The sequence below is a fragment of the Schistocerca gregaria genome, unplaced genomic scaffold (genome assembly GCF_023897955.1).
Source record: "Schistocerca gregaria isolate iqSchGreg1 unplaced genomic scaffold, iqSchGreg1.2 ptg000378l, whole genome shotgun sequence".
Lineage (NCBI taxonomy): Eukaryota > Metazoa > Arthropoda > Insecta > Orthoptera > Acrididae > Schistocerca > Schistocerca gregaria.
The window spans coordinates 9,270,221-9,296,253 of NW_026061824.1; positions in this window are offsets into that span (position 1 = coordinate 9,270,221).

The window sequence follows — 26,033 nt, forward strand, 5'->3', positions numbered from 1 at the left end:
GAGAAGAGCGGCCAATGTGACGATCTGGCCTTATGTAGATTCGATAAAAAAATGAAGATAACGAACGGATGTTTCGGGTTTTTACTGCATATGAACACTTTTCACATTCTCCCGTGCAACTCGGCTGCTAGTCCTCCTTTCATGCAGAATCTTAAGGTCCTAGCTCAAGTCCAAGGCACCAAAGCCACCTAAAAAAGTCAATAATAGATACCTAAAACTTGAATTGTACTACTTCTTACTGGCTATTTCATCAACTTAGAAGCTTCATCTGTGTTCTACTATGGTGCTTTTAGTGTCTCCGCATACCGCAGCACGCGATATAGCGATGCAGTCGATAAGTACAATCGTTTCAGAGAGAAGAGCGACCAATATGACGATCTGGCTTTAAGTCGATTCGATAACAAATGACGATAACGAACGGATTTTTCGGGTTTTTCCTGCATATGAACATTTTTCACATTCTCCTGTGCAACTCAGCTGCTAGTCCTCCTTTCATGCAGAATCTTAAGGTCCTAGCTCATGTCCAAGGCACCAAAGCCAGCTAAGAAATTACTAATCGATACCTAAAACTTGAATTGGACTACTTCTTACTGGCTATTACATTAAATTAGATGCTTCATCTGTGTTTTACTATTGTTGTTTTAGTGTCTCCGCATACCGCAGCACACGTCATAGCTTTGCAGACGATAAGTACAATCGTTTTAGACATAAATGCGGCCAATGTGACGATCTGGCTTTAAGTCGATTCGATAACAAATGACGAAAACGGACGGATTTCTAGGTTTTTACTACATATGAACACATTCCACATTCTTCCCTGCAACTCGGCTGCTAGTCCTCCTTTCATGCAGAATCTTAACGTCCTAGCTCATGTCCAAGGCACCAAAGCCAGCTAAAAAGTCAATAATCGATACCTAAAACTAGAATTGTACTATATCTTACTGGCTATTACATCAACTTAGAAGCTTCATCTGTGTTTTACTATGGTGGGTTTAGTGTCTCCGCATACCGCAGCACACGTCATAGCTTTGCAGACGATAAGTACAACCGTTTCAGAGAGAAGAGCGGCCAATGTGAAGATCTGGCTTTAAGTCGATTCGATAACAAATGACGAAAACGGACGGATTTCTCAGGTTTTTACTACATATGAACACTTTTCACATTCTCCCGTGCAATTCAGCTGCTAGTCCTCCTTTCATGAAGAATCTTAAGGTCCTAGCTCATGTCAAAGGCACCAAAGATAGCTATAAAGTCAATAATCGATACCTAAAACTTGAATTGTACTACTTCTTACTATCTATTACATCAACTTAGAAGCTTCATCTGTGTTCTACTATGATGCTTTTAGTGTCTCCGCATACCGCAGCACGCGACATAGCTTTGCATACGATAAGTACAATCGTTTTAGACATAAATGCGGCCAATGTGACGATCTGGCTTTAAGTCGATTCGATAACAAATGACGAAAACGGACGGATTTCTAGGTTTTTACTACATATGAACACATTCCACATTCTTCCCTGCAACTCGGCTGCTAGTCCTCCTTTCATGCAGAATCTTAAAGTCCTAGCTCATGTCCAAGGCACCAAAGCCAGCTAAAAAGTCAATAATCCATACCTAAAACTTGAATTGTACTATATCTTACTGGCTATTACATCAACTTACAAGCTTCATCTTGTTTTCTACTATGGTGCTTTTAGTGTCTCCGCATACCGGAGCACGAGACATAGCTTTGCAGACGATAATTAGGACCGTTTCAGAGAGAAGAGCGGCCAATGTGAAGATCTGGCTTTAAGTCGAGTCGATAACAAATGACGAAAACGGACGGATTTCTCAGGTTTTTACTACATGTGAACACTTTTCACATTCTCCCGTGCAACTCGGCAGCTAGTCCTCCTTTCATGCAGAATCTTAAGGTCCTAGCTCATGTCCAAGGAACCAAAGCCAGCTAAAAAGTCAATAATCGATACCTAAAACTTGAATTGGTCTACTTCTTACTGGCTATTACATCAACTTAGAACCTTCATCTGTGTTCTACTATGGTGCTTTTAGTGTCTCCGGATACCGCAGCACGCGACATAGCTTTGCAGTCGATAAGTACAATCGTTTCAGAGAGAAGAGCGACCAATGTGACGATCTGGCTTTAAGTCGATTCGGTAACAAATGACGAATACGGACGGATTTCTCAGGTTTTTACTACATATGAACACTTTTCACATTCTCCCGTGCAACTCGGCTGCTAGTCCTCCTTTCATGCAGATTCTTAAGGTCCTAGCTCATGTCCAAGGCACCAAAGCCAGCTAAGAAATTACTAATCGATACCTAAAACTTGAATTGGACTACTTCTTACTGGCTATTACATTAAATTAGATGCTTCATCTGAGTTTTACTATGGTGATTTTAGTGTCTCCGCATACCGCAGCACACGTCATAGCTTTGCAGACGATAAGTACAACCGTTTCAGAGAGAAGAGCGGCCAATGTGACATTCTGGCTTTAAGTCGATTCGATAACAAATGACGAAAAAGGACGGATTTCTCAGGTTTTTACTACATATGAACACTTCTCACATTCTCCCGTGCAACGCGGCTGCTAGTCCTCCTTTCATGCAGAATCTTAACGTCCTAGCTCATGTCCAAGGCACCAAAGCCAGCTAAAAAGTCAATAATCGATACTTAAAACTAAAATTGTACTATATCTTACTGGCTATTACATCAACTTAGAAGCTTCATCTGTGTTTTACTATGGTGGTTTTAGTGTCTCCGCATACCGCAGCACACGTCATAGCTTTGCAGACGATAAGTACAACCGTTTCAGAGAGAAGAGCGGCCAATGTGAAGATCTGGCTTTAAGTCGAGTCGATAACAAATGACGAAAACGGACGGATTTCTCAGGTTTTTACTACATATGAACACTTTTCACATTCTCCCGTGCAAATCAGCTGCTAGTCCTCCTTTCATGAAGAATCTTAAGGTCCTAGCTCATGTCAAAGTCACCAAAGATAGCTATAAAGTCAATAATCGATACCTAAAACTTGAATTGTACTACTTCTTACTATCTATTACATCAACTTAGAAGCTTCATCTGTGTTCTACTATGATGCTTTTAGTGTCTCCGCATACCGCAGCACGCGACATAGCTTTGCATACGATAAGTACAATCGTATTAGACACAAATGCGGCCAATGTGACGATCTGGCTTTAAGTCGATTCGATAACAAATGACGAAAACGGACGGATTTCTAGGTTTTTACTACATATGAACACATTCCACATTCTTCCGTGCAACTCGGCTGCTAGTCCTCCTTTCATGCAGAATCTTAAGGTCCTAGCTCATGTCCAAGGCACCAAAGCCAGCTAAAAAGTCAATAATCCATACCTAAAACTTGAATTGTACTATATCTTACTGGCTATTACATCAACTTACAAGCTTCATCTTGTTTTCTACTATGGTGCTTTTAGTGTCTCCGCATACCGGAGCACGAGACATAGCTTTGCAGACGATAATTAGGACCGATTCAGAGAGAAGAGCGGCCAATGTGACGATCTGGCCTTATGTAGATTCGATAAAAAAATGAAGATAACGAACGGATGTTTCGGGTTTTTACTGCATATGAACACTTTTCACATTCTCCCGTGCAACTCGGCTGCTAGTCCTCCTTTCATGCAGAATCTTAAGGTCCTAGCTCAAGTCCAAGTCACCAAAGCCACCTAAAAAAGTCAATAATAGATACCTAAAACTTGAATTGTACTACTTCTTACTGGCTATTTCATCAACTTAGAAGCTTCATCTGTGTTCTACTATGGTGCTTTTAGTGTCTCCGCATACCGCAGCACGCGATATAGCGATGCAGTCGATAAGTACAATCGTTTCAGAGAGAAGAGCGACCAATATGACGATCTGGCTTTAAGTCGATTCGATAACAAATGACGATAACGAACGGATTTTTCGGGTTTTTCCTGCATATGAACATTTTTCACATTCTCCTGTGCAACTCAGCTGCTAGTCCTCCTTTCATGCAGAATCTTAAGGTCCTAGCTCATGTCCAAGGCACCAAAGCCAGCTAAGAAATTACTAATCGATACCTAAAACTTGAATTGGACTACTTCTTACTGGCTATTACATTAAATTAGATGCTTCATCTGTGTTTTACTATTGTTGTTTTAGTGTCTCCGCATACCGCAGCACACGTCATAGCTTTGCAGACGATAAGTACAATCGTTTTAGACATAAATGCGGCCAATGTGACGATCTGGCTTTAAGTCGATTCGATAACAAATGACGAAAACGGACGGATTTCTAGGTTTTTACTACATATGAACACATTCCACATTCTTCCCTGCAACTCGGCTGCTAGTCCTCCTTTCATGCAGAATCTTAACGTCCTAGCTCATGTCCAAGGCACCAAAGCCAGCTAAAAAGTCAATAATCGATACCTAAAACTAGAATTGTACTATATCTTACTGGCTATTACATCAACTTAGAAGCTTCATCTGTGTTTTACTATGGTGGGTTTAGTGTCTCCGCATACCGCAGCACACGTCATAGCTTTGCAGACGATAAGTACAACCGTTTCAGAGAGAAGAGCGGCCAATGTGAAGATCTGGCTTTAAGTCGAGTCGATAACAAATGACGAAAACGGACGGATTTCTCAGGTTTTTACTACATATGAACACTTTTCACATTCTCCCGTGCAATTCAGCTGCTAGTCCTCCTTTCATGAAGAATCTTAAGGTCCTAGCTCATGTCAAAGGCACCAAAGATAGCTATAAAGTCAATAATCGATACCTAAAACTTGAATTGTACTACTTCTTACTATCTATTACATCAACTTAGAAGCTTCATCTGTGTTCTACTATGATGCTTTTAGTGTCTCCGCATACCGCAGCACGCGACATAGCTTTGCATACGATAAGTACAATCGTTTTAGACATAAATGTGGCCAATGTGACGATCTGGCTTTAAGTCGATTCGATAACAAATGACGAAAACGGACGGATTTCTAGGTTTTTACTACATATGAACACATTCCACATTCTTCCCTGCAACTCGGCTGCTAGTCCTCCTTTCATGCAGAATCTTAAAGTCCTAGCTCATGTCCAAGGCACCAAAGCCAGCTAAAAAGTCAATAATCCATACCTAAAACTTGAATTGTACTATATCTTACTGGCTATTACATCAACTTACAAGCTTCATCTTGTTTTCTACTATGGTGCTTTTAGTGTCTCCGCATACCGGAGCACGAGACATAGCTTTGCAGACGATAATTAGGACCGTTTCAGAGAGAAGAGCGGCCAATGTGAAGATCTGGCTTTAAGTCGAGTCGATAACAAATGACGAAAACGGACGGATTTCTCAGGTTTTTACTACATGTGAACACTTTTCACATTCTCCCGTGCAACTCGGCAGCTAGTCCTCCTTTCATGCAGAATCTTAAGGTCCTAGCTCATGTCCAAGGATCCAAAGCCAGCTAAAAAGTCAATAATCGATACCTAAAACTTGAATTGGTCTACTTCTTACTGGCTATTACATCAACTTAGAACCTTCATCTGTGTTCTACTATGGTGCTTTTAGTGTCTCCGGATACCGCAGCACGCGACATAGCTTTGCAGTCGATAAGTACAATCGTTTCAGAGAGAAGAGCGACCAATGTGACGATCTGGCTTTAAGTCGATTCGGTAACAAATGACGAATACGGACGGATTTCTCAGGTTTTTACTACATATGAACACTTTTCACATTCTCCCGTGCAACTCGGCTGCTAGTCCTCCTTTCATGCAGATTCTTAAGGTCCTAGCTCATGTCCAAGGCACCAAAGCCAGCTAAGAAATTACTAATCGATACCTAAAACTTGAATTGGACTACTTCTTACTGGCTATTACATTAAATTAGATGCTTCATCTGAGTTTTACTATGGTGATTTTAGTGTCTCCGCATACCGCAGCACACGTCATAGCTTTGCAGACGATAAGTACAACCGTTTCAGAGAGAAGAGCGGCCAATGTGACATTCTGGCTTTAAGTCGATTCGATAACAAATGACGAAAAAGGACGGATTTCTCAGGTTTTTACTACATATGAACACTTCTCACATTCTCCCGTGCAACGCGGCTGCTAGTCCTCCTTTCATGCAGAATCTTAACGTCCTAGCTCATGTCCAAGGCACCAAAGCCAGCTAAAAAGTCAATAATCGATACTTAAAACTAAAATTGTACTATATCTTACTGGCTATTACATCAACTTAGAAGCTTCATCTGTGTTTTACTATGGTGGTTTTAGTGTCTCCGCATACCGCAGCACACGTCATAGCTTTGCAGACGATAAGTACAACCGTTTCAGAGAGAAGAGCGGCCAATGTGAAGATCTGGCTTTAAGTCGAGTCGATAACAAATGACGAAAACGGACGGATTTCTCAGGTTTTTACTACATATGAACACTTTTCACATTCTCCCGTGCAAATCAGCTGCTAGTCCTCCTTTCATGAAGAATCTTAAGGTCCTAGCTCATGTCAAAGTCACCAAAGATAGCTATAAAGTCAATAATCGATACTTAAAACTTGAATTGTACTACTTCTTACTATCTATTACATCAACTTAGAAGCTTCATCTGTGTTCTACTATGATGCTTTTAGTGTCTCCGCATACCGCAGCACGCGACATAGCTTTGCATACGATAAGTACAATCGTTTTAGACATAAATGCGGCCAATGTGACGATCTGGCTTTAAGTCGATTCGATAACAAATGACGAAAACGGACGGATTTCTAGGTTTTTACTACATATGAACACATTCCACATTCTTCCGTGCAACTCGGCTGCTAGTCCTCTTTTCATGCAGAATCTTAAGGTCCTAGCTCATGTCCAAGGCACCAAAGCCAGCTAAAAAGTCAATAATCCATACCTAAAACTTGAATTGTACTATATCTTACTGGCTATTACATCAACTTACAAGCTTCATCTTGTTTTCTACCATGGTGCTTTTAGTGTCTCCGCATACCGGAGCACGAGACATAGCTTTGCAGACGATAATTAGGACCGTTTCAGAGAGAAGAGCGGCCAATGTGAAGATCTGGCTTTAAGTCGAGTCGATAACAAATGACGAAAACGGACGGATTTCTCAGGTTTTTACTACATGTGAACACTTTTCACATTCTCCCGTGCAACTCGGCAGCTAGTCCTCCTTTCATGCAGAATCTTAAGGTCCTAGCTCATGTCCAAGGAACCAAAGCCAGCTAAAAAGTCAATAATCGATACCTAAAACTTGAATTGGTCTACTTCTTACTGGCTATTACATCAACTTAGAACCTTCATCTGTGTTCTACTATGGTGCTTTTAGTGTCTCCGCATACCGCAGCACGCGACATAGCTTTGCATACGATAAGTACAATCGTTTTAGACATAAATGCGGCCAATGTGACGATCTGGCTTTAAGTCGATTCGATAACAAATGACGAAAACGGACGGATTTCTAGGTTTTTACTACATATGAACACATTCCACATTCTTCCCTGCAACTCGGCTGCTAGTCCTCCTTTCATGCAGAATCTTAAAGTCCTAGCTCATGTCCAAGGCACCAAAGCCAGCTAAAAAGTCAATAATCCATACCTAAAACTTGAATTGTACTATATCTTACTGGCTATTACATCAACTTACAAGCTTCATCTTGTTTTCTACTATGGTGCTTTTAGTGTCTCCGCATACCGGAGCACGAGACATAGCTTTGCAGACGATAATTAGGACCGTTTCAGAGAGAAGAGCGGCCAATGTGAAGATCTGGCTTTAAGTCGAGTCGATAACAAATGACGAAAACGGACGGATTTCTCAGGTTTTTACTACATGTGAACACTTTTCACATTCTCCCGTGCAACTCGGCAGCTAGTCCTCCTTTCATGCAGAATCTTAAGGTCCTAGCTCATGTCCAAGGAACCAAAGCCAGCTAAAAAGTCAATAATCGATACCTAAAACTTGAATTGGTCTACTTCTTACTGGCTATTACATCAACTTAGAACCTTCATCTGTGTTCTACTATGGTGCTTTTAGTGTCTCCGGATACCGCAGCACGCGACATAGCTTTGCAGTCGATAAGTACAATCGTTTCAGAGAGAAGAGCGACCAATGTGACGATCTGGCTTTAAGTCGATTCGGTAACAAATGACGAATACGGACGGATTTCTCAGGTTTTTACTACATATGAACACTTTTCACATTCTCCCGTGCAACTCGGCTGCTAGTCCTCCTTTCATGCAGATTCTTAAGGTCCTAGCTCATGTCCAAGGCACCAAAGCCAGCTAAGAAATTACTAATCGATACCTAAAACTTGAATTGGACTACTTCTTACTGGCTATTACATTAAATTAGATGCTTCATCTGAGTTTTACTATGGTGATTTTAGTGTCTCCGCATACCGCAGCACACGTCATAGCTTTGCAGACGATAAGTACAACCGTTTCAGAGAGAAGAGCGGCCAATGTGACATTCTGGCTTTAAGTCGATTCGATAACAAATGACGAAAAAGGACGGATTTCTCAGGTTTTTACTACATATGAACACTTCTCACATTCTCCCGTGCAACGCGGCTGCTAGTCCTCCTTTCATGCAGAATCTTAACGTCCTAGCTCATGTCCAAGGCACCAAAGCCAGCTAAAAAGTCAATAATCGATACTTAAAACTAAAATTGTACTATATCTTACTGGCTATTACATCAACTTAGAAGCTTCATCTGTGTTTTACTATGGTGGTTTTAGTGTCTCCGCATACCGCAGCACACGTCATAGCTTTGCAGACGATAAGTACAACCGTTTCAGAGAGAAGAGCGGCCAATGTGAAGATCTGGCTTTAAGTCGAGTCGATAACAAATGACGAAAACGGACGGATTTCTCAGGTTTTTACTACATATGAACACTTTTCACATTCTCCCGTGCAAATCAGCTGCTAGTCCTCCTTTCATGAAGAATCTTAAGGTCCTAGCTCATGTCAAAGTCACCAAAGATAGCTATAAAGTCAATAATCGATACCTAAAACTTGAATTGTACTACTTCTTACTATCTATTACATCAACTTAGAAGCTTCATCTGTGTTCTACTATGATGCTTTTAGTGTCTCCGCATACCGCAGCACGCGACATAGCTTTGCATACGATAAGTACAATCGTTTTAGACATAAATGCGGCCAATGTGACGATCTGGCTTTAAGTCGATTCGATAACAAATGACGAAAACGGACGGATTTCTAGGTTTTTACTACATATGAACACATTCCACATTCTTCCGTGCAACTCGGCTGCTAGTCCTCCTTTCATGCAGAATCTTAAGGTCCTAGCTCATGTCCAAGGCACCAAAGCCAGCTAAAAAGTCAATAATCCATACCTAAAACTTGAATTGTACTATATCTTACTGGCTATTACATCAACTTACAAGCTTCATCTTGTTTTCTACTATGGTGCTTTTAGTGTCTCCGCATACCGGAGCACGAGACATAGCTTTGCAGACGATAATTAGGACCGATTCAGAGAGAAGAGCGGCCAATGTGAAGATCTGGCTTTAAGTCGAGTCGATAACAAATGACGAAAACGGACGGATTTCTCAGGTTTTTACTACATGTGAACACTTTTCACATTCTCCCGTGCAACTCGGCAGCTAGTCCTCCTTTCATGCAGAATCTTAAGGTTCTAGCTCATGTCCAAGGAACCAAAGCCAGCTAAAAAGTCAATAATCGATACCTAAAGTTTGAATTGGTCTACTTCTTACTGGCTATTACATCAACTTAGAACCTTCATCTGTGTTCTACTATGGTGCTTTTAGTGTCTCCGCATACCGCAGCACGCGACATAGCTTTGCAGACGATAAGTACAATCATTTCAGAGAGAAGAGCGACCAATGTGACGATCTGGCTTTAAGTCGATTCGATAACAAATGACGATAACGAACGGATTTTTCGGGTTTTTCCTGCATATGAACATTTTTCACATTCTCCTGTGCAACTCAGCTGCTAGTCCTCCTTTCATGCAGAATCTTAAGGTCCTAGCTCATGTCCAAGGCACCAAAGCCAGCTAAGAAATTACTAATCGATACCTAAAACTTGAATTGGACTACTTCTTACTGGCTATTACATTAAATTAGATGCTTCATCTGTGTTTTACTATTGTTGTTTTAGTGTCTCCGCATACCGCAGCACACGTCATAGCTTTGCAGACGATAAGTACAATCGTTTTAGACATAAATGCGGCCAATGTGACGATCTGGCTTTAAGTCGATTCGATAACAAATGACGAAAACGGACGGATTTCTAGGTTTTTACTACATATGAACACATTCCACATTCTTCCCTGCAACTCGGCTGCTAGTCCTCCTTTCATGCAGAATCTTAACGTCCTAGCTCATGTCCAAGGCACCAAAGCCAGCTAAAAAGTCAATAATCGATACCTAAAACTTGAATTGGACTACTTCTTACTGGCTATTACATCAACTTAGAACCTTCATCTGTGTTCTACTATGGTGCTTTTAGTGTCTCCGGATACCGCAGCACGCGACATAGCTTTGCAGTCGATAAGTACAACCGTTTCAGAGAGAAGAGCGGCCAATGTGACGATCTGGCCTTATGTAGATTCGATAAAAAAATGAAGATAACGAACGGATGTTTCGGGTTTTTACTGCATATGAACACTTTTCACATTCTCCCGTGCAACTCGGCTGCTAGTCCTCCTTTCATGCAGAATCTTAAGGTCCTAGCTCAAGTCCAAGGCACCAAAGCCACCTAAAAAAGTCAATAATAGATACCTAAAACTTGAATTGTACTACTTCTTACTGGCTATTTCATCAACTTAGAAGCTTCATCTGTGTTCTACTATGGTGCTTTTAGTGTCTCCGCATACCGCAGCACGCGATATAGCGATGCAGTCGATAAGTACAATCGTTTCAGAGAGAAGAGCGACCAATATGACGATCTGGCTTTAAGTCGATTCGATAACAAATGACGATAACGAACGGATTTTTCGGGTTTTTCCTGCATATGAACATTTTTCACATTCTCCTGTGCAACTCAGCTGCTAGTCCTCCTTTCATGCAGAATCTTAAGGTCCTAGCTCATGTCCAAGGCACCAAAGCCAGCTAAGAAATTACTAATCGATACCTAAAACTTGAATTGGACTACTTCTTACTGGCTATTACATTAAATTAGATGCTTCATCTGTGTTTTACTATTGTTGTTTTAGTGTCTCCGCATACCGCAGCACACGTCATAGCTTTGCAGACGATAAGTACAATCGTATTAGACATAAATGCGGCCAATGTGACGATCTGGCTTTAAGTCGATTCGATAACAAATGACGAAAACGGACGGATTTCTAGGTTTTTACTACATATGAACACATTCCACATTCTTCCCTGCAACTCGGCTGCTAGTCCTCCTTTCATGCAGAATCTTAACGTCCTAGCTCATGTCCAAGGCACCAAAGCCAGCTAAAAAGTCAATAATCGATACCTAAAACTAGAATTGTACTATATCTTACTGGCTATTACATCAACTTACAAGCTTCATCTTGTTTTCTACTATGGTGCTTTTAGTGTCTCCGCATACCGGAGCACGAGACATAGCTTTGCAGACGATAATTAGGACCGTTTCAGAGAGAAGAGCGGCCAAGGTGAAGATCTGGCTTTAAGTCGAGTCGATAACAAATGACGAAAACGGACGGATTTCTCAGGTTTTTACTACATGTGAACACTTTTCACATTCTCCCGTGCAACTCGGCAGCTAGTCCTCCTTTCATGCAGAATCTTAAGGTCCTAGCTCATGTCCAAGGAACCAAAGCCAGCTAAAAAGTCAATAATCGATACCTAAAACTTGAATTGGTCTACTTCTTACTGGCTATTACATCAACTTAGAACCTTCATCTGTGTTCTACTATGGTGCTTTTAGTGTCTCCGGATACCGCAGCACGCGACATAGCTTTGCAGTCGATAAGTACAATCGTTTCAGAGAGAAGAGCGACCAATGTGACGATCTGGCTTTAAGTCGATTCGGTAACAAATGACGAATACGGACGGATTTCTCAGGTTTTTACTACATATGAACACTTTTCACATTCTCCCGTGCAACTCGGCTGCTGGTCCTCCTTTCATGCAGATTCTTAAGGTCCTAGCTCATGTCCAAGGCACCAAAGCCAGCTAAGAAATTACTAATCGATACCTATTACTTGAATTGGACTACTTCTTACTGGCTATTACATTAAATTAGATGCTTCATCTGAGTTTTACTATGGTGATTTTAGTGTCTCCGCATACCGCAGCACACGTCATAGCTTTGCAGACGATAAGTACAACCGTTTCAGAGAGAAGAGCGGCCAATGTGACATTCTGGCTTTAAGTCGATTCGATAACAAATGACGAAAAAGGACGGATTTCTCAGGTTTTTACTACATATGAACACTTCTCACATTCTCCCGTGCAACGCGGCTGCTAGTCCTCCTTTCATGCAGAATCTTAACGTCCTAGCTCATGTCCAAGGCACCAAAGCCAGCTAAAAAGTCAATAATCGATACTTAAAACTAAAATTGTACTATATCTTACTGGCTATTACATCAACTTAGAAGCTTCATCTGTGTTTTACTATGGTGGTTTTAGTGTCTCCGCATACCGCAGCACACGTCATAGCTTTGCAGACGATAAGTACAACCGTTTCAGAGAGAAGAGCGGCCAATGTGAAGATCTGGCTTTAAGTCGAGTCGATAACAAATGACGAAAACGGACGGATTTCTCAGGTTTTTACTACATATGAACACTTTTCACATTCTCCCGTGCAAATCAGCTGCTAGTCCAACTTTCATGAAGAATCTTAAGGTCCTAGCTCATGTCAAAGTCACCAAAGATAGCTATAAAGTCAATAATCGATACCTAAAACTTGAATTGTACTACTTCTTACTATCTATTACATCAACTTAGAAGCTTCATCTGTGTTCTACTATGATGCTTTTAGTGTCTCCGCATACCGCAGCACGCGACATAGCTTTGCATACGATAAGTACAATCGTTTTAGACATAAATGCGGCCAATGTGACGATCTGGCTTTAAGTCGATTCGATAACAAATGACGAAAACGGACGGATTTCTAGGTTTTTACTACATATGAACACATTCCACATTCTTCCGTGCAACTCGGCTGCTAGTCCTCCTTTCATGCAGAATCTTAAGGTCCTAGCTCATGTCCAAGGCACCAAAGCCAGCTAAAAAGTCAATAATCCATACCTAAAACTTGAATTGTACTATATCTTACTGGCTATTACATCAACTTACAAGCTTCATCTTGTTTTCTACTATGGTGCTTTTAGTGTCTCCGCATACCGGAGCACGAGACATAGCTTTGCAGACGATAATTAGGACCGATTCAGAGAGAAGAGCGGCCAATGTGAAGATCTGGCTTTAAGTCGAGTCGATAACAAATGACGAAAACGGACGGATTTCTCAGGTTTTTACTACATGTGAACACTTTTCACATTCTCCCGTGCAACTCGGCAGCTAGTCCTCCTTTCATGCAGAATCTTAAGGTTCTAGCTCATGTCCAAGGAAACCAAAGCCAGCTAAAAAGTCAATAATCGATACCTAAAGTTTGAATTGGTCTACTTCTTACTGGCTATTACATCAACTTAGAACCTTCATCTGTGTTCTACTATGGTGCTTTTAGTGTCTCCGCATACCGCAGCACGCGACATAGCTTTGCAGACGATAAGTACAATCATTTCAGAGAGAAGAGCGACCAATGTGACGATCTGGCTTTAAGTCGATTCGATAACAAATGACGAAAACGGACGGATTTCTAGGTTTTTACTACATATGAACACTTTTCACATTGTCCCGTGCAACTCTGCTGCTAGTCCTCCTTTCATGCAGAATCTTAAGGTCCTAGCTCATGTCCAAGGCACCAAAGCCAGCTAAAAAGTCAATAATCGATACCTAAAACTTGAATTGGACTACTTCTTACTGGCTATTACATCAACTTAGAACCTTCATCTGTGTTCTACTATGGTGCTTTTAGTGTTTCCGGATACCGCAGCACGCGACATAGCTTTGCAGTCGATAAGTACAACCGTTTCAGAGAGAAGAGCGGCCAATGTGACGATCTGGCCTTATGTAGATTCGATAAAAAAATGAAGATAACGAACGGATGTTTCGGGTTTTTACTGCATATGAACACTTTTCACATTCTCCCGTGCAACTCGGCTGCTAGTCCTCCTTTCATGCAGAATCTTAAGGTCCTAGCTCAAGTCCAAGGCACCAAAGCCACCTAAAAAAGTCAATAATAGATACCTAAAACTTGAATTGTACTACTTCTTACTGGCTATTTCATCAACTTAGAAGCTTCATCTGTGTTCTACTATGGTGCTTTTAGTGTCTCCGCATACCGCAGCACGCGATATAGCGATGCAGTCGATAAGTACAATCGTTTCAGAGAGAAGAGCGACCAATATGACGATCTGGCTTTAAGTCGATTCGATAACAAATGACGATAACGAACGGATTTTTCGGGTTTTTCCTGCATATGAACATTTTTCACATTCTCCTGTGCAACTCAGCTGCTAGTCCTCCTTTCATGCAGAATCTTAAGGTCCTAGCTCATGTCCAAGGCACCAAAGCCAGCTAAGAAATTACTAATCGATACCTAAAACTTGAAATGGACTACTTTTTACTGGCTATTACATTAAATTAGATGCTTCATCTGTGTTTTACTATTGTTGTTTTAGTGTCTCCGCATACCGCAGCACACGTCATAGCTTTGCAGACGATAAGTACAATCGTTTTAGACATAAATGCGGCCAATGTGACGATCTGGCTTTAAGTCGATTCGATAACAAATGACGAAAACGGACGGATTTCTAGGTTTTTACTACATATGAACACATTCCACATTCTTCCCTGCAACTCGGCTGCTAGTCCTCCTTTCATGCAGAATCTTAACGTCCTAGCTCATGTCCAAGGCACCAAAGCCAGCTAAAAAGTCAATAATCGATACCTAAAACTAGAATTGTACTATATCTTACTGGCTATTACATCAACTTAGAAGCTTCATCTGTGTTTTACTATGGTGGGTTTAGTGTCTCCGCATACCGCAGCACACGTCATAGCTTTGCAGACGATAAGTACAACCGTTTCAGAGAGAAGAGCGGCCAATGTGAAGATCTGGCTTTAAGTCGAGTCGATAACAAATGACGAAAACGGACGGATTTCTCAGGTTTTTACTACATATGAACACTTTTCACATTCTCCCGTGCAAATCAGCTGCTAGTCCTCCTTTCATGAAGAATCTTAAGGTCCTAGCTCATGTCAAAGTCACCAAAGATAGCTATAAAGTCAATAATCGATACCTAAAACTTGAATTGTACTACTTCTTACTATCTATTACATCAACTTAGAAGCTTCATCTGTGTTCTACTATGATGCTTTTAGTGTCTCCGCATACCGCAGCACGCGACATAGCTTTGCATACGATAAGTACAATCGTTTTAGACATAAATGCGGCCAATGTGACGATCTGGCTTTAAGTCGATTCGATAACAAATGACGAAAACGGACGGATTTCTAGGTTTTTACTACATATGAACACATTCCACATTCTTCCGTGCAACTCGGCTGCTAGTCCTCTTTTCATGCAGAATCTTAAGGTCCTAGCTCATGTCCAAGGCACCAAAGCCAGCTAAAAAGTCAATAATCCACACCTAAAACTTGAATTGTACTATATCTTACTGGCTATTACATCAACTTACAAGCTTCATCTTGTTTTCTACTATGGTGCTTTTAGTGTCTCCGCATACCGGAGCACGAGACATAGCTTTGCAGACGATAATTAGGACCGTTTCAGAGAGAAGAGCGGCCAATGTGAAGATCTGGCTTTAAGTCGAGTCGATAACAAATGACGAAAACGGACGGATTTCTCAGGTTTTTACTACATGTGAACACTTTTCACATTCTCCCGTGCAACTCGGCAGCTAGTCCTCCTTTCATGCAGAATCTTAAGGTCCTAGCTCATGTCCAAGGAACCAAAGCCAGCTAAAAAGTCAATAATCGATACCTAAAACTTGAATTGGTCTACTTCTTACTGGCTATTACATCAACTTAGAACCTTCATCTGTGTTCTACTATGGTGCTTTTAGTGTCTCCGCATACCGCAGCACGCGACATAGCTTTGCAGACGATAAGTACAATCGTTTCAGAGAGAAGAGCGACCAATGTGACGATCTGGCTTTAAGTCGATTCGATAACAAATGACGAAAACGGACGGATTTCTAGGTTTTTACTACATATGAACACTTTTCACATTCTCCCGTGCAACTCGGCTGCTAGTCCTCCTTTCATGCAGATTCTTAAGGTCCTAGCTTATGTCCAAGGCACCAAAGCCAGCTATAAAGTCCATAATCGATACCTAAAACTTGAATTGTACTACTTCTTACTGGCTATTACATTAAATTAGATGCTTCATCTGTGTTTTACTATGGTGATTTTAGTGTCTCCGCATACCGCAGCACACGTCATATCTTTGCAGACGATAAGTACAACCATTTCAGAGAGAAGAGCGGCCAATGTGACGATCTGGCCTTATGACGATTCGATAAAAAAATGACGATAACGAACGGATTTTTCAGGTTTTTACTGCATATCAACACTTTTCAGATTCTCCCGTGCAACTCAGCTGCTAGTCCTCCTTTCATGCAGAATCTTAAGGTCGTAGCTCAAGTCCAAGGCACCAAAGCCCCCTAAAAAGTCAATAATCGATACCTAAAACTTGAATTGTACTACTTCTTACTGGCTATTACATCAACTTAGAAGCTTCATCTGTGTTCTACTATGGTGCTTTTAGTGTCTCCGCATACCGCAGCACGCGACATAGCTTTGCAGACGATAAGTACAACCGTTTCAGAGAGAAGAGCGGCCAATGTGACGATCTGGCTTTAAGTCGATTCGGTAACAACTGACGAAAACGGACGGATTTCTAGGTTTTTACTACATATGAACACATTCCACATTCTCCCATGCAACTCGGCTGCTAGTCCTCTTTCATGCAGAATCTTAAGGTCCTAGCTCATGTCAAAGGCACCAAAGCCAGCTAAAAAGTCAATAATCGATACCCAAAACTTGAATTGGACTACTTCTTACTGGCTATTACATCAACTTAGAACCTTCATCTGTGTTCTAGTATGGTGCTTTTAGTGTCTCCGGATACCGCAGCACGCGACATAGCTTTGCAGTCGATAAGTACAATCGTTTCAGAGAGAAGAGCGACCAATGTGACGATCTGGCTTTAAGTTGATTCGGTAACCAATGACGAATACGGACGGATTTCTCAGGTTTTTACTACATATGAACACTTTTCACATTCTCCCGTGCAACTCGGCTGCTAGTCCTCCTTTCAAGCAGATTCTTAAGGTCCTAGCTCATGTCCAAGGCACCAAAGCCAGCTATAAAGTCCATAATCGATACCTAAAACTTGAATTGTACTACTTCTTACTGGCTATTACATTAAATTAGATGCTTCATCTGTGTTTTACTATGGTGATTTTAGTGTCTCCGCATACCGCAGCACACGTCATATCTTTGCAGACGATAAGTACAACCGTTTCAGAGAGAAGAGCGGCCAATGTGACGATCTGGCTTTAAGTCGATTCGGTAACAAATGACGAAAACGGACGGATTTCTAGGTTTTTACTACATATGAACACATTCCACATTCTCCCATGCAACTCGGCTGCTAGTCCTCCTTTCATGCAGATTCTTAAGGTCCTAGCTCATGTCCAAGGCACCAAAGCCAGCTATAAAGTCCATTATCGATACCTAAAACTTGAATTGTACTACTTCTTACTGGCTATTACATTAAATTAGATGCTTCATCTGTTTTCTACTATGGTGCTTTTAGTGTCTCCGCATACCGGAGCACGAGACATAGCTTTGCAGACGATAATTAGGACCGTTTCAGAGAGAAGAGCGGCCAATGTGAAGATCTGGCATTAAGTCGAGTCGATAACAAATGACGAAAACGGACGGATTTCTCAGGTTTTTACTACATATGAACACTTTTCACATTCTCCCGTGCAACTCGGCAGCTAGTCCTCCTTTCATGCAGAATCTTAAGGTCCTAGCTCATGTCCAAGGAACCAAAGCCAGCTAAAAAGTCAATAATCGATACCTAAAACTTGAATTGGTCTACTTCTTACTGGCTATTACATCAACTTAGAACCTTCATCTGTGTTCTACTATGGTGCTTTTAGTGTCTCCGCATACCGCAGCACGCGACATAGCTTTGCAGACGATAAGTACAATCGTTTCAGAGAGAAGAGCGACCAATGTGACGATCTGGCTTTACGTCGATTCGATAACAAATGACGAAAACGGACGGATTTCTAGGTTTTTACTACATATGAACACTTTTCACATTGTCCCGTGCAACTCTGCTGCTAGTCCTCCTTTCATGCAGAATCTTAAGGTCCTAGCTCATGTCCAAGGCACCAAAGCCAGCTAAAAAGTCAATAATCGATACCTAAAACTTGAACTGGACTACCTCTTACTGGCTATTACATCAACTTAGAACCTTCATCTGTGTTCTACTATGGTGCTTTTAGGGTCTCCGTATACCGCAGCACGCGACAGAGCTTTGCAGTCGATAAGTACAATCGTTTCAGAGAGAAGACCGACCAATGTGACGATCTGGCTTTAATTCGATTCGGTAACAAATGACGAATACGGACGGATTTCTCAGGTTTTTACTACATATGAACACTTTTCACATTCTGCCGTGCAACTCGGCTGCTAGTCCTCCTTTCATGCAGATTCTTAAGGTCCTAGCTCATGTCCAAGGCACCAAAGCCAGCTAAAAAGTCAATAATCGAAACCTAAAACTTGAATTGTACTATATCTTACTGGCTATTACATCAACTTAGAAGCTTCATCTGTTTTCTACTATGGTGCTTTTAGTGTCTCCGCATACCGGAGCAAGAGACATAGCTTTGCAGACGATAATTAGGACCATATCAGAGAGAAGTGCGGCCAATGTGATGATCTGGCTTTAAGTCGAGTCGATAACAAATGACGAAAACGGACCGATTTCACAGGTTTTAACTACATATGAACACTTTTCACATTCTCCCGTGCAACTCTGCAGCTAGGCCTCCTTTCATGCTGAAACTTAAGGTCCTAGCTCATGTCCAAGGAACCAAATCCAGCTAAAAAGTCAATAATCGATACCTAAAACTTGAATTGGACTACTTCTTACTGGCTATTACATCAACTTAGAAGTTTCATGTGTGTTCTATTATGGTGCTTTTAGTGTCTCCACATACCGCAGCACGCTACATAGCTTTGCAGACGATAAGTACAACCGTTTCAGAGAGAAGAGCGGCCAATGTAACGATCTGGATTTAAGTCGATTCGATAACAAATGACGAAAACGGACGGATTTCTAATGTTTTTGCTACATGTGAACACTTTTCACATTCTCCCGTGCAACTCGGCTGATAGTCCTCCTTTCATGCAGAACATCAAGGTCCTAGCTCATGTCCAACGCACCAAAGCCAGCTAAAAAGTCAATAATCGATACCTACAACTTGAATTGGACTACTTCTTACTGGCTATTACATCAACTTAGAACCTTCATCTGTGTTCTACTATGGTGCTTTTAGTGTCTCCGGATACCGCAGCACGCGACAGAGCTTTGTAGTCGATAAGTACAACCATTTCAGAGAGAAGAGCGGCCAATGTGACGATCTGGCCTTATGTCGATTCGATAAAAAAATGACGATAACGAACGGATTTTTCGGGTTTTTACTGCATATGAACACTTTTCACATTCTCCCGTGTAACTCGGCTACTAGTCCTCCTTTCATGCAGAATCTTAAGGTCCTAGCTCAAGTCCAAGGCACCAAAGCCACCTAAAAAGTCAATAGTCGATACCTAAAACTTGAATTGTACTACTTCTTACTGGCTATTACATCAACTTAGGAGCTTCATCTGTGTTCTACTATGGTGCTTTTAGTGTGTCCGCATACCGCAGCATGCGACATAGCTTTGCAGACGATAAGTACAACCGTTTCAGAGAGAAGAGCGGCCAATGTGACGATCTGGCTTTAAGTCGATTCGGTAACAAATGACGAAAACGGACGGATTTCTAGGTTTTTACTACATATGAACACATTCCACATTCTCCTGTGCAACTCGGCTGCTAGTCCTTTCATGCAGAATCTTAAGGTCCTAGCTCATGTCCAAGGCACCAAAGCCAGCTAAAAAGTCAATAATCGAAACCTAAAACTTGAATTGTACTACATCTTACTGGCTATTACATCAACTTAGAAGCTTCATCTGTTTTCTACTATGGTGATTTTAGTGTCTCCGCATACCGCAGCACGCGACATAGCTTTGCAGACCATAAGTACAACCATTTCAGAGAGAAGAGCGGCCAATGTGACGATCTGGCTTTATGTCGATTCGGTAACAAAAACGAAAACGGACGGATTTCTCAGGTTTTTACTACATATGAACACTTTTCACATTGTCCCGTGCAACTCGGCTGCTAGTCCTCCTTTCATGCAGAATCTTAACGTCCTAGCTCACGTCCAAGGAACCAAAGCCAGCTAAAAAGTCAATAATCGATAACTAAAACTTGAATTGGACTACTTCTTACTGGCTATTACATCAACTTAGAACCTTCATCTGTGTTCTACTATGGTGCTTTTAGTGTCTCCGGAAACCGCAGCACGTGACATAGCTTTGCAGTCGATAAGTACAATCGTTTCAGAGAGAAGACCGACCAATGTGACGACCTGGCTTTAAGTCGATTCGGTAACAGATGACGAAAACGGACGGATTTCTCAGGTTTTTACTACATATGAACACCTTTCACATTGTCCCGTGCAACTCGGCTGCTAGTCCTCCTTTCATGCAGATTCTTAAGGTCCTAGCTCATGTCCAAGGCACCAAAGCCAGCTAAAAAGTCCATAATCGATACCTAAAACTTGAATTGTACTACTTCTTACTGGCTATTACATTAAATTAGATGCTTCATCTGTGTTTTACTATGGTGGTTGTAGTGTCTCCGCATACCGCAGCACACGTCATATCTTTGCAGACGATAAGTACAACCATTTCAGAGAGAAGAGCGGCCAATGTGACGATCTGGCCTTATGTCGATTCGATAAAAAATGACGATAACGAACGGATTTTTCGGGTTTTTACTGCATATGAACACTTTTCACATTCTCCCGTCCAACTCGGCTGCTAGTCCTCCTTTCATGCAGAATGTTAAGGTCCTAGCTCATGTCCAAGGCACCAAAGCCAGCTAAAAAGTCAATAATCGATACCTAAAACTTGAATTGTACTATAACTTACTGGCTATTACATCAACTTAGAAGCTTCATCTGTTTTCTACTATGGTGCTTTTAGTGTCTCCGCATACTGGTGCACGAGACATAGCTTTGCAGACGATAATTACGACCGTTTCAGAGAGAAGAGCGGCCAATGTGATCATCTGGCTTCAAGTTGAGACAATAACAAATGACGAAAACGGACGGATTTCTCAGGTTTTTACTACATATGAACACTTTTCACATTCTCCCGTGCAACTCCGGTGCTAGTTCTCCTTTCATGCAGAATCTTAAGGTCCTAGCTCATGTCCAAGGCACCAAAGCCAGCTAAAAAGTCAATAATCGATACCTAAAACTTAAATTGCACTACTTCTTACTGGCTATTACATCAACTTAGAAGCTTCATCTGTTTTCTACTATGGTGCTTTTAGTGTCTGCGCATACCGCAGCACGCGACATCGCTTTGCAGACGATAAGTACAACCGTTTCAGAGAGAAGAGCGGCCAATGTGACGATCTGGCTTTAAGTCGATTCGATAACAAATGACGAAAACGGACGGATATTTCGGGTTTTTACTGCAAATGAACACTTTTCACACTCTCCCGTGCAACTCGGCTGCTAGTCCTGCTTTCATGCAGAATCTTAAGGTCCTAGCTCATGTCCAAGGCACCAAAGCCAACTAAAAAGTCAATAATCAGTACCAAAACATAGAATTGTACTACTTCTTACTTGCTATTACATCAACTTAGAAGCTTCATCTGTATTCTACTATGTTGCTTTTTGTGTCTCCGCATGCCGCAGCACGCGACATAGCTTTGCATACGATAAGTACAACCGTTTCAGAGAGAAGAGCGGCCATTGTGACGATCTGGCTTTAAGTCGATTCGATAACAAATGACGAAAACGGAGGGATTTCTAAGGTTTTTACTGCATATGAACACTTTTCACATTCTCCCGTGCAACTCGGCTGCTAGTTCTCCTTTCATGCAGAATCTTAAGGTCCTAGCTCATGTCCAAGGCACCAAAGCCACCTTAAAAGTCAATAATCGATACCTAAAACTTGAATTGTACTACATCTTACTGGCTATTACATCAACTTAGAAGCTTCATCTGTGTTCTACTATGGTGCTTTTAGTGTCTCCGCATACCGCAGCACGCGACATAGCTTGGCAGACAATAAGTACAATCGTTTCAGAGAGAAGAGCGACCAATTTGACGATCTGGCTTTAAGTCGATTCGATAACAAATGACGAATACAGACGGATTTCTCAGGTTTTTACTACATATGGACACTTTTCACATTCTCCCGTGCAACTCGGCTGCTAGTCCTCCTTTCATGCAGAATCTTAAGGTCCTAGCTATGTCCAAGTCTCCAGAGCCAGCTATAAAGTCAATAATCGATACCTGAAACTTGAATTGTACTATATCTTACTGGCTATTACATCAACTTAGAAGCTTCATATGTGTTCTACTATGGTGCTTTTAGTGTCTCCACATACCGCAGCAAGCAACATAGCTTTGCAGACGATAAGTACAACCGTTTTAGACAGAAATGCGGTCAATGTGAAGATCTGGCTTTAAGTCGAGTCGATAACAAATGACGAAAACGGACGAATTTCTCAGGTTTTTACTACATATGAACACTTTTCACATTCTCCCGTGCAAATCAGCTGCTAGTCCTCCTTTCATGCAGAATCTTAAGGTCCTAGCTCATGTCCAAGGCACCAAAGCCAGCTAAAAAGTCAATAATCGATACCTAAAACTTGAATTGTGCTACTTCTTACTGGCTATTACATCAACTTAGAAGCTTCATCTGTGTTCTACTATGGATCTTTTAGTGTCTCCGCATACCGCAGCACGCGAAGTAGCATTGCAGACGATAAGTACAACCGTTTCGGAGAGAAGAGCGGCCAATGTGATGATCTGGCTTTAAGTCGATTCGATAACAAATGACGAAAACGGACGGATTTCTAGGTTTTTACTACATATGAACACATTCCACATTCTTCCGTGCAACTCGGCTGCTAGTCCTCCTTTCATGCAGAATCTTAAGGTCCTAGCTCATGTCCAAGGCATCAAAGCCAGCTAAAAAGTCAATAATCGAAACCTAAAACTTGAATTGTACTATATCTTACTGGTTATTACATCAACTTAGAAGCTTCATCTGTTTTCTACTATGGTGCTTTTAGTGTCTCCGCATACCGGAGCACGAGACATAGCTTTGCAGACGATAATTAGGACCGTTTCAGAGAGAAGAGCGGCCAATGTGAAGATCTGGCTTTAAGTCGAGTCGATAACAAATGACGAAAACGGACGGATTTCTCAGGTTTATACTACATATGAACACTTTTCACATTCTCCCGTGCAACTCGGCAGCTGGTCCTCCTTTCATGCAGAATCTTAAGTTCCTAGCTCATGTCCAAGGAACCAAAGCCAGCTAAAAAGTCAATAATCGATACCTAAAACTTTAATTGGTCTACTTCTTACTGGCTATTACATCAACTTAGAACCTTCATCTGTGTTCAACTATGGTGCTTTTAGTGTCTCCGCATACCGCAGCACGCGACATAGCTTTGCAGACGATAAGTACAATCGTTTCAGAGAGAAGAGCGACCAATGTGACGATCTGGCTTTAAGTCGATTCGATAACAAATGACAAAAACGGACGGATTTCTAGGTTTTTACTACAAATGAACACTTTTCACATTCTCCCGTGCAACTCGGCTGCTAGTCCTCCTTTCATGCAGAATCTTAAGGTCCTAGCTCATGTCCAAGGCACCAAAGCCAGCTAAAAAGTCAATAATCGATAAATAAAACTTGAATTGGACTACTTCTTACTGGCTATTACATCAACTTAGAACCTTCATCTGTGTTCTACTATGATGCTTTTGGTGTCTCCGCATACCGCAGCACGCGACATAGCTTTGCAGACGATAAGTACAACCGTTTTAGACATAAATGCAGCCAATATGACGATCTGGCTTTAAGTGGATTCGATAACAAATGACGAAAACGGACGAATTTCTAGGATTTTACTACATATGAACACTTTTCACATTCTCCCGTACAACTCGGCTGATAGTCCTCCTTTCATGCAGAATCTTAAGGTCCTAGCTCATGTCCAAGGCACCAAAGCCAGCTAAAAGGTCAATAATCGATACTTAAAACTTGAATTGTGCTACTTCTTACTGGCTATTACATCAACTATCAAGCTTCATCTGTGTTATACTATGGATCTTTTAGTGTCCTCGCATATCGCAGCACGCGACGTAGCTTTGCAGACGATAAGTTAAATCGTTTCAGAGAGAAGAGCGACCAATGTGACGATCTGGCTTTAAGTCGATTCTATAACAAATGACGAAAACGGACGGATTTCTAGGTTTTTAGTACATATGAACACATTCCACATTCTTCCGTGCAACTCGGCTGCTAGTCCTCCTTTCATGCAGAATCTTAAGGTCCTAGCTCATGTCCAAGGCACCAAAGCCAGCTAAAAAGTCAATAATCGATACCTAAAACTTGAATTGTACTATATCTTACTGGCTATTACATCAACTTAGAAGCTTCATCTGTTTTCTACTATGGTGCTTTTAGTGTCTCCGCATACCGGAGCACGAGACATAGCTTTGCAGACGATAGTTAGGACCGTTTCAGAGAGAAGAGCGGACGATGTGATGATCTGGCTTTAAGTCGAGTCGATAACAAATGACGAAAACGGACGGATTTCTCAGGTTTTTACTACATATGAACACTTTTCACATTCTCCCGTGCAACTCTGCAGCTAGGCCTCCTTTCATGCAGAATCTTAAGGTCCTAGCTCATGTCCAAGGAACCAAAGCCAGCCGAAAAGTCAATAATCGATACATAAAACTTGAATTGTACTACATCTTACTGGCTATTACATCAACTTAGAACCTTCATCTGTGTTCTACTATGGTGCTTTTAGTGTCTCCGCATACCGCAGCACGCGACATAGCTTTGCAGACGATAAGTACAACCGTTTCAGAGAGAAGAGCGGCCAGTGTGACATTCTGGCTTTAAGTCGATTCGATAACAAATGACGAAAACAGACGGATTTCTCAGGTTTTTACTACATATGAACACTTCTCACTTTCTCCCGTGCAACGCGGCTGCTAGTCCTCCTTTCATGCAGAATCTTAAGGTCCTAGCTCATGTATAAGGCACCGAAGCCAGCTAATAAGTCAATAATCGATACCTAAAACTAGAATTGTACTATATCTTACTGGCTATTACATCAACTTAGAAGCTTCATCTGTGTTTTACTATCGTGGTTCTAGTGTCTCCGCATACCGCAGCACACGTCATAGCTTTGCAGACGATAAGTACAACCGTTTCAGAGAGAAGAGCGGCCAATGTGAAGATCTGGCTTTAAGTCGAGTCGATAACAAATGACGAAAACGGTCGGATTTCTTGGTTTTTACTACATATGAACACTTTTCACATTCTCCCGTGCAACTCGCCTGCTAGTCCTCCTTTCATGCAGAATCTTAAGGTCCTAGCTCATGTCCAAGGCACCAAAGCCAGCTAAAAAGTCCATAATCGATACCTTAAACTTGAATTGTACTACTTCTTACTGGCTATTACATTAAATTAGATGCTTCATCTGTTTTTTACTATGGTGGTTTTAGTGTCTCCGCATACCGCAGCACACGTCATAGCTTTGAAGACGATAAGTACAACCATT